Genomic DNA, 7185 nt, shown 5'->3' with positions numbered 1-7185 from the left:
TGGTGCGGGTGGAATGGACTGATTAGGCTTACCCGCCATCTGACAAGTATGGCAACAGCGGCAGTGCTTGGCAACATCCGCCTTCAGTCCGGGCCAAAAGAAATGTTTCAATATCAGCTGATAAGTTTTAGTTATACCTAAATGTCCTGACCACTGGCTCTCATGTGCTACAGATAACACCTGTTGTCTATAACCCACAGGCACAACCACTTGTTTTACAGTATTCCACTCACAACCATTTGCATTAGGAGGAGACCATTTACGCATTAATATCCCATCGTTAAGGAAATAAACTACGTTGCCCCCTATTTCAGATTCCTCACTAGCTGCATGTAAAAACATTTGTTTAATGACTGATCAGCTACTTGAGCGACACGCAATCGGCGGCCGGTTACAGGCAGAGATAGGCTGTCAGCGGATGGTATGGTAGGACTCGGGGAGGATGGTAACTCTACCACTTTCTCCCTGGGAGAAGCTGAAACAATCGGGTTCTCATCCCTTTCAGAAAAGGCTTGCATAATCACACTATCACAGAGAGAAACATCGCTATCCTCCTCTCTGCCTCGACTCGATTGGTGCACGAGTTATAGCGCACCCCGGAAACAACCGCTGTTTCGCATAGGCAGCCTACACATTAGGAGTCATCATCATGCCGGTGTCAAATCATATCATAATAAAATAAATACATAGCCTATATATTCGTCTTTTTAAAATAGAAGGAATCAGAATGTGAACTTTAGCGAATTGTATTCAAATTGTGCTTAGAGGGAATTATTTTCACCGGACATTTATGTCCGACGAGTTTTCAATTTGTCGGACTTCAACAACTTTTACCGGACAAAGTCCGGGAATTACCGGTTAACGGAAACCCTGGTGTGTGTGTGTGTGTGTGTCACCTGTTACAGTCCATGTGCAGCAGCAGGTGTGTGTGTGTGTGTGTGTGTGTGTGTGTGTGTGTGTGTCCTACCTGTGTGTGTGTGTGTTACCTGTGTGTGTGTGTGTGTGTCTTCTCCTGTGTGTGTGTGTGTGTGTGTCCTACCTGTGTGTGTGTGTGTGTGTTACCTGTGTGTGTGTGTGTGTGTGTGTGTCTTCTCCTGTGTGTGTGTGTGTGTGTGTGTGTGTGTCCTACCTGTTGCAGTCCACGTGCAGCAGCAGGTGGGAGGAGCTTATCGTCAGGGCCACCTGGTGCCACAGCCCGTCCGCCAGGCGGTAGGGGAAGGACTCGGTGCGCGGCTTGTTGCCACGGGAACGGTAGTGGTAGCGCACCTCCTCACGCAGCCCGCTGCTTCCAGCTCAAAGTAACTGCAGGGGTTAGAGGTTAGAGGTCAGGAGAGGAGGTGGCCACAGGTTAGAGGTCAGGGGTCACAGGGAGAGCACAGGTGGTGGTGGAGGCAGAGGGAGGGGGGGGGCAGAGGGAGGGGGGGGAGGGAGGGGGAGGCAGAGGGAGGTGGGGGGCAGAGGGAGGTGGGGGGCAGAGGGAGGTGGGGGGCAGAGGGAGGTGGGGGGCAGAGGGAGGGGGGGGGCAGAGGGAGGTGGGGGGCAGAGGGAGGTGGGGGGCAGAGGGAGGTGGGGGGCAGAGGGAGGTGGGGGGCAGAGGGAGGGGGGGGCAGAGGGAGGTGGGAGGCAGAGGGAGGTGGGGGGCAGAGGGGAGGTGGGGGGCAGAGGGAGGTGGGGGCAGAGGGAGGTGGGGGCAGAGGGAGGTGGGGGGCAGAGGGAGGTGGGGGACAGAGGGAGGGGGGGGGGGGGCAGAGGGAGGTGGGGGGCAGAGGGAGGGGGGGGCAGAGGGAGGTGGGGGGCAGAGGGAGGTGGGGGGCAGAGGGAGGTGGGGGGCAGAGGGAGGTGGGGAGCAGAGGGAGGGGGGGGCAGAGGGAGGTGGGGGGCAGAGGAGGTGGGGGGCAGAGGGAGGTGGGGGGCAGAGGGAGGTGGGGGCAGAGGGAGGTGGGGAGCAGAGGGAGGGGGGGGCAGAGGGAGGTGGGGGGCAGAGGGAGGTGGGAGGCAGAGGAGGTGGGGGTTAGAGGGAGGTGGGGGGCAGAGGGAGGTGGGGGGCAGAGGGAGGTGGGGGGCAGAGGGAGGTGGGGGCAGAGGGAGGTGGGGGCAGAGGGAGGGGGGGGGGAGGTTAGAGTATGACTACCCCACAACTCAGGCCTCCGTTTTCTACCTCCGCCAGCCTCTACAGCCTCCGCCAGCCTCCCCTGTTAAGACACAGTCACTCATCTGCAGGATGTGACCTCAATTAACCTCAAGATTCTGGTCAACACCTCTGTCTCCCCCTTGTCTCCGCCGTGTCTCCCCCTGCCCCCCCCCCCCTGTACCCCCCTGCCTCACCCTGCCTCTCCTCCCTCCCCCCTGCCCCCCCCTCCCTCCCTCCCTCCCCCAGCCTCCCCTCAATCCGATGTTCGATGTCAAAACCAAGATGATTTAGATTTCAGCATTTAACACAGTTTCTCTGCCACCCTCCCCTGGCCAGAGGGAGGGGAGGGAGGGAGGGAGGGAGGGAGGGACGGACGGACGAGACAGACACAGACACACAGACACACAGACACACAGACACACATGACAGACAGACAGACAGACAGACAGACACACAGACAGACAGAGCCTCTCAGACGCCTCTATTCATCCCCGCCACCGGAGCCGAGGGGCCTTCAGAAAACCCACTTCCTTTCAGAGCCGAGCACTTCCTTTCAGACGGACCGCTTCCTCAGCCCAGCGCTCTCACACACCTTTTCACCAGAACCACCTCAGCTCAACAACTTCTCTCTATACAGACCACCTCACTGTGAGGGGGGGGAGGGATGGGGGGAGGGAGGGAGGGAGGGGGGGGGGGGAGGGATGGAGTGGGTGGGTGGGAGAGAGGGGAGAAAGGGATGAAAGGAGGGAGGGGGGAGTGGGGGATAGAGGGGGGAGGGAAGGAAGGAGGGAGGGTGGGAGAGAGGGGAGAAAGGGATGAGAGGAGGTAGGGAGGGAGGGTGGAAGGGAAGGGAGAAAGGGATGGAGGGGGAGGGTTGGAGGGCAGGAGGAAGGAGGGAGGGTGAAAAGGAAGGGAGAAAGGGATGGAGGGGGGAGGGAAGGAGAGGGGGGGTGGAGGGCTGGAGGCCGGAGAAAGGGATGAGAGGAGGGAGGGAGGAGGGGGTGGAGGGGAAGGGAGAAGGGATGAGAGGAGGTGGGGGGGGGGGTGGAGGGGCGCTGGGCCAGTGCCCGTCTTTAGTGAGTGGTTTCCTGGGCAGAGCGCGGGGCCTGGAGAGAATGGAGATGATGGAGGGAGGGAGGGAGGGAGGGGAGGAGGGAGGGATGGAGGATGGAGGGAGGGAGGGAGGATGAGGGAGGGAGGGATGGAGGGATGGAGGGAGGGAGGGAGGGAGGGGAGGGAGGGAAGGGAGGGATGGAGGGAGGGAGGGATGGAGGGAGGGATGGAGGGAGGGAGGGAGGGAGGGCAGAGCACGGGGCTGGAGAGGCTGGGAGGTGGTTAGAGAGGACCAGGACAATGGAGGACCCGCTGGGGCGGCCAAAACTGCTGCCTGTGCAGAAACAGCCTGGTACAGCAGCATACCACCCACCTGTGCCATCCACACACACACACCCCCCATCCCTCCATCCCTCCCTCTATCCCTCTATCCCTCCCTCCACCCCCCCCTCCATCCCACACACACCCCCATCCCTCTATCCCTCCCTCCCCTACCTCCCTCCCTCTATCCCTCCCTCCCTTCATCCCTCCCTCCATCTCCCCCGTCCTCTCAATGCTGAATTCTTCTTCTGTGCAGGGGAGGGATGGAGGGATGGAGGGATGGAGGGATGGAGGGATGGAGGGAGGGATGGAGGGATGGAGGGAGGGATGGAGGGATGGAGGGATGGAGGGATGGAGGGGTTGTTGTGTTAGCTGCAGGGAGAGCTGGAGGAGGAGGAAACACACACACACACACAGATACACACACACACACGCACACACACAGATATGTACATTCACACACAGATACACCACTCACCCACGAGCCCTAACACACGCACACAACTCACCCACACACACATACAGGCAAGCAGGCATTCAGGCACACACACACACACACACTCCAAGGCTTTTAACCTTACTAAGAGGAGAGTAAATCAATGGTTCTGCTGCCCTTTAAAACACACTTCCTTACTGTCTGTCTGACCCACACACACACACACACACACACACACACACACACACACACACACACACACACACACACACACACACACACACTCTCCCTGGCTTGTTACTGCCTCCTTTCTGACCTATGTGCACAAAGCGAGTGAAGGCGCTGTTTAACTGTTTAACACTAGAACAGCCAAGGGTGGGGTCATTAACACTAGAACAGCCATGGGTGGGGTCATTAACACTAGAACAGCCGTGGGTGGGGTCGTTAACACTAGAACAGCCGTGGGTTGGGTCATTAACACTAGAACAGCCGTGGGTGGAGTCATTTAACACTAGAACAGCCATGGGTGGGGTCATTTAACACTAGAACAGTCATGGGTGGGGTCATTAACACTAGAACAGCCGTGGGTGGGGTCATTTAACACTAGAACAGCCATGGGTGGGGTCATTTGACCCTGTGAGTAAAACAAAATGTTCATATCTTTGAACTCGATCAAATTTCAGGACCTCCTTTTCATGACTTATAGATAGGTGCTAGATATGTGCTAGATATGTGCTAGATATGTGCGTTCTACCACCCAGTATCCTTACATTTTCTAAATCACATCAGGATGAGCTAGTATGAAAGCTATTTAGCTATTTGTTTTTCTGTGAAGGAGGCAGGCTAATTTACAAGATGGCCAACTACCGTATTTTCCGGACTATAAGTCGCACCCGAGTATAAGTCGCAGCAGGCCAAAAATGGGCCATGAAGAGGAAAAAACCACATATAAGTCGCACTGGACTATAAGTCGCATGGTTCAAGGGAACGGGCTTGTGCGGAATCAGCGGGGAAAGAAGACCCTGTGAGCTTGACTCTAGTCTGGCACTGTGAAAGAGACAGAGAGGATTTGTAAGCCAGAAGGACATAATTCACGTTGAAACTTCTTCTGAAAGGTTACGGAATCCTTGTATTATCGAGTGTAAAGTCGCCTAGCTAGCGCGGGGCTAACAACATGGCGTCGCAGAGGAAAAATGAAACTTTGAACAGCCTCTAAAAGGTAATAAATGACTTTAATATCGTTTCTAACGTCCATAACATTGTGTATAAGGTCCATAACATCATGTTTAATGTCCACATTGTCGTGTTTAATGTCACATTGTCGAGTATAATGGCTATTCTATCGCGTATGAAGCGCTACCGGAAGTAGCAAAATGCTACTCGCGGGTACAACATTGCAACGTTAAACAGCCTCTGGAAGGAATAAATGACTTTAATATCGTTTCTAACGTCCATAACATTGTGTATAAGGTCCATAACCATCATGTTTAATGTCCACATTGTCGTGTTTAATGTCCACATTGTCAAGTATAATGGCTATTCTATCGTGTATGAGGCGCTAGCGGATTACTCCTTGGTTCATGTCAGTCAGAGATTACCGTATGTCAGTTCATGTCAGTCCAGAGATTATGAATTATTGATAATATAAGTCGCACCTGACTATAAGTCGCAGGACCAGCCAAAGTATGAAAAAAACGCGACTTATAGTCCGGAAAATACGGTAGTGGTCGTTGTGTGTAAGGAGCAGCTTCCCATTGTAAAGACTGTGGTCATGTGACCCCCGAGGCGGCTCTTATAGTAGGTAACATAGACACGGCTGTTCTAGATGTAACTGTCACTTAGATTCACTTTCAAATTTGAAATCAGATGAGACAGTTGGTGTATATAACCGTTTAACTGTTGAACCTGAGGTGATTTAGGAGAGATAGGAGGTTGTTGTGTGTAAATAGCAGCTTTCAATTGTAAAGACTATGGTCATTTAGATAGATAGATAGATAGATAGAGAGATAGAGAGATAGATAGATAGAGAGATAGAGAGATAGATAGATAGATAGATAGACAGACAGATAGTTTATTTGACCCTGAGGTGGCTCTTATAGTAGGTAAAACGGCAGGACTATTCTAGTGTTAGCTGTTGAACCTGAGGTGATTCAGGAGAGGTAGAGCGGCGTGGACACAGAGGGTCTGGTGACGTTTACGACCCCGGCCCTCCCTCACGCCATCCTGAGGGGGTCTCACGCCCGCCTCCCCCACCTCTCTCTCCCCAGGACGGTCCGCCGGAGACGAGAAAATCATATATCAAGACATAGACAACTCCTTGGTTTCCCCTCCCCCCAGGTTAAGAGTCTGGGTGTCGTCCTCGACAGCACCCTTTTCATTCCACTCCCACGTCAACAACACCATCCGGTCTGCTTACTTCCATCTTCGTAATATCAACGCCTCCGCCTTCACTCACTCCCAACAGCGCCGCAATCCTGGTCCACTCCCTCGTCACTTCCCGCCTAGATTACTGTAACTCCCTTCTCTTTGGTCTCCCCCACAAACTGCTCCACAAGATCCAACTGGTCCAGAACGCTGCTGCCCGTATTGTCACCAGAACCCCTGTCATCAGTCACATCATCCCCCCATTCTACACCAACTCCACTGGCTCCCCATCAAACACTGCATCGACTACAAAAATCCTTCTCCATACTTTCAAGGCCATCCATAACCTCGCCCCTCCATACCTGTCCGACCTCCTCCACATCAACATTCCCACCCGGTCCCTCAGGTCTGCCTCCTCCATCAACCTGACCGTCCCCCCAGCCCGTCTGTCCACCATGGGTTTAGAGCTTCAGCCGCTCCGCCCCTCGCCTCTGGAACTCCCTCCCCCCCGACATCAGGAACATTGATTCTATCATCTCATTCAAAACCCACCTCAAAACCCACCTGTTTACGCAGGCGTATCCGTGTTAATTTACTGTTCCCGTGCTGCTCTGCTGCTGGCTATGTTTTATACTGTATATTTCTATGTATTTTGTGTTTTGAATTTTGTGGCTGTTTTTAGATTTGTTGTTGTACGGCGACCTTGAGTGCCATGAAAGGCGCCTTATAAAATAAATGTATTATTATTATTATCATATCATAAATCATGAATCATACACGGCCGGCGCTCTTCTACAACACATCTCCCCCTCCTCTCCTCTCCTCTCCTCTCCTCCCCCTCCTCCTTTCCTCTCCCCCCCCCCCCCCCCCCCTCCTCCTC

This window comes from Nansenia antarctica (assembly GCF_963989245.1).
Source record: "Nansenia antarctica genome assembly, contig: SCAFFOLD_626, whole genome shotgun sequence".
Classification (NCBI taxonomy): domain Eukaryota; kingdom Metazoa; phylum Chordata; class Actinopteri; order Argentiniformes; family Microstomatidae; genus Nansenia; species Nansenia antarctica.
This window is presented reverse-complemented; position numbering follows the sequence as displayed.